Source organism: Priapulus caudatus, unplaced genomic scaffold (genome assembly GCF_000485595.1).
Source record: "Priapulus caudatus unplaced genomic scaffold, Priapulus_caudatus-5.0.1 Scaffold91, whole genome shotgun sequence".
Lineage (NCBI taxonomy): Eukaryota > Metazoa > Priapulida > Priapulimorpha > Priapulimorphida > Priapulidae > Priapulus > Priapulus caudatus.
Genome location: NW_014577152.1, coordinates 361,515 through 364,917, shown reverse-complemented (window position 1 = coordinate 364,917; position 3,403 = coordinate 361,515).

Below are 3,403 nucleotides of genomic sequence, written 5' to 3'. Positions count from 1 at the left end.
AACCTTATACTCGGTTAGCGATTATGTAGCGTCTACACGACATACGACTCGATATGCGAATTTTACCCCGGCAGATTTATATGCATGTCGTTGCGTGCGTGTGTCGTGTGCTGCGTGCAGTGTCACGTATATATCATGACGCCGTGTGCACGGTCATACGTGCGTGCCGTGCCGTGCGTGCGTTAACGTACGCACTGCGTCGTCGGCGTGCGTGCGTGTGCACGCACACTTGTGCGTGCATGCTGAGTGCGTACATGTGCGTGCATCGTGTGTCGTGCGTGGCATGTGCTACGTACAATCGTGCGTGCATGAGTGCTGCGTGCGTGTGCAAGTACACGGTCCGTGGCGTGCACGCGTGCGCAGGTTACGCGGCGCAGCGTTCGTGCGTCGCTGCGTGTGCACGTTCGTGCATGGCGTGAGTGCGTACATGTGGCGTGCATGGTGTGCGTCGCGTGCGTGCGTGCGGCGGCGTCGAGCACGTACACGTGCGTGGGCATCGTCGCTGGCGTGCCATGTGCACGTACACGTGCCGTAGCGTGCGCGCGTGTGCAGGTACACGTTCGTGCGCGGCGTGGCGTGCGTGCGCGCGTTGTGCATGTGCACGTAGGCGTGCGTGGCATCGTGTGCAGAGTACTAACGTGCGTGGCGTGCTGTCAATGAGTGTTGCGCGAATGTATGCAAGTACGCGTGCGACGCCGCGTGTGTACGTAGCATCGTATCTAGTGCTTGCGCCGCCCTTATCGTCTGGAGGTTAAGAGCCTTACTTCGAGTTAAGCGTCTACACGGGCTTACCTCGAGTTAATACCGCCAAACGAGAGCCCGCATCCATACACCAGAACAAACACGCCCGGACGGGCGACCTCCGCGACCGTACGGCGACCCAGAAAAACTGTGACAAGCTTCGCTGGCCACAAACACGCGAACACAAACGGACGAGAAAAGTCCCCAAGCAACAATACAAACTTGAAAAAACGCGCTCTACCGCGACCTGTGCGATCATACCGCGTATTCCACGCGACGCACATAAACACGCCCCCGACCGTCCTCCGCGCCTTATGGCGTTTCTCTTGAGATCTATGGCTTGGCAAGGCGATCAACCCGGCGTCCGCGGCGCTCTCAACACGCTCATTGAGGTCCTTAGTCGCGACGCCGTCTTCTACGTGTATCGCGACTGGCCGACGACCGTCACGGCGTTTCTAACACGTTCTCACGGCGACTATATAAGCTGGTCCAGATTTCGTAAATTTTAAACTGTATAGTTGTGGCGTTTGTTGAGTATGACCAACACGATGAGAACTAACTACCAGAGGCCGATGGCCGTGGCCGTGGCTGAACAGATCGCATGAACAGATCGAGCGACCACACACACTACAGACGCAACATCCGGACCCCAACTGAAAGAGACAGATCCATGAAATTCTGGGCCGTTGAAAAAATGTAGTCCGAATTTTTCGCAGAGCGCTCTTTGCCACGCATGGTTCCGTCGTTTTACTGCGCGTGTTAACTGACTTTATGGAAGTAACGACGCTTAGCTCACACAAAAAACATGTGAAAATAAAAAAACATATATATTTGTGTGTGAGTGTGGCGGCGTGTTGTAGGATTAGCTACGTGTAAAAACTGCCACGGCCACGCCAGCACGTGCTCGCACGACGTGCCGTCAATATGTATGTGCCTTTTCACTATGATTGAAGTATGCAGCAGACAGGAGTGAAGGAGGAGGAGGAAAATAAACGGTGCGGTTTCAGTCTAAACAACCATCAATCAGTCAGGCCTGCGGGGAACTAAGATGGCTGGTGTGGAAAATTCTGTGGAAAATCCCTCGAAGAGAGCCTCGTCGCGCCATCTATGGGACGCCATATGTACGAGAATAAGTTCAGGGCGTAAAATTCAATAAATTGAAAATCGCTTTTCTACAGGAAAAGCTAAAGCGCCGACCAAAAAAATTAGCAATTACGACCATTGGATTTATTCTCGCCCTACGTGCAGAGTCGAAAGGCTTCTGCAATCGCCAGAACTGCTCAATTGACCGATTATCCGGCTTTCTGTAGTACCCAGAGGGCTTCGAGTAGTTAGTTCTACATAGAGGGCAGCGAATTGGATGAAAAGGCGCCGCGAGGCGGCGCTGTTCGCGCTTCGCGCGTATATCCGGGCTGCAGATCGTCAAGCTGATATTGGACCAATATTGGGCCAATATCACCAGGTCAATATTGGACCAATATAGGCAGATACTGGTTCAATATCTATAGGCAGATATTGTGCAAATATCACCAGGCCGATATTGCACCAATATCTGCCTATATTGACAGGACAGGACATAACCGAAATGTGCAATATTGCAACAGAATATACTTTTTAGTGCAGTATATTGGGGCAGGGTGTATTTTAGGGCAAAAAGCAGTTTGCGACAGGGTCAGGTTTTCAAAGTCCCGGAGCCCCCCTCCCTACCCAGTTCCGAGGCGAGTGCCCCCCGCGGGGAGGGATGATAAAACATTTAAGTGTATTTTTCTGTGTGTAGGCATACTAGGTCTTTTTTTAAATGACCCCCAATGGAATTTTTAAGCTTATTTGATAGCCCCAGTCACAAGAAACAGAGATCCATTTCATCCACCCATTGTCAACTCAAAATGCTAAGAATAGATTGTAACATAATTATTTGATATCTCCTGCTTATTATGAGCTATAATACTTATAGAAATGTAATAGTTATCATAATGTAAAAATGCTCCAAAGTTCAACATGTGCTGTTTTCCTCAAATTCGCCACTTTTAGGTCACGTGACTACTATCGCTACTGTGTGCACATCACACCATTGCCAGTAGTATTGAATACAGATGAAACAAGATTTGTGTAAAAAAAGTTATTCCTGGCAGTCGTAAAATGTTTTGTTTGGGACTAATGTAGCGTCGTGTCACCATTTTTAAGTAATAAAACCAAACCAGCCAGTGCCACATTCGCAGGCACTCAAGCTGTTTAAAAAATAAAATGATTGTAAATAACCTCATAACCTCATAAGTGTTATGCTTCAAGTCCTGGGGACTATATAACGAAGACGGAGAGAGAAGTGAATCAAGTCGGTAGATTCACACTGCGGATCGCAGTGGAAAAAGTAGCAAATTTGCTATTTACTAAGGATGACGGCAGTGAATTCCAATATGGAATCACAGAGACAAAGAAGCTAAACTTAAAAGGATCCTTAGAAGTTTGTATATGCCGAAAACAGTGCATGGTCACACTCAGATGAGCGAGTGCAGCGAACAGGCAAGAGGGAATGCCAATTTTCATCTCACCATGATAAATTTTATAGAAAGTTATGAGTTTAGAATGAAGAAAGCGGACACGAAGAGGAGGCCAATCAAGACGAGCCAAAACAACATCAACACTATCATCATAGTTTCTGGAT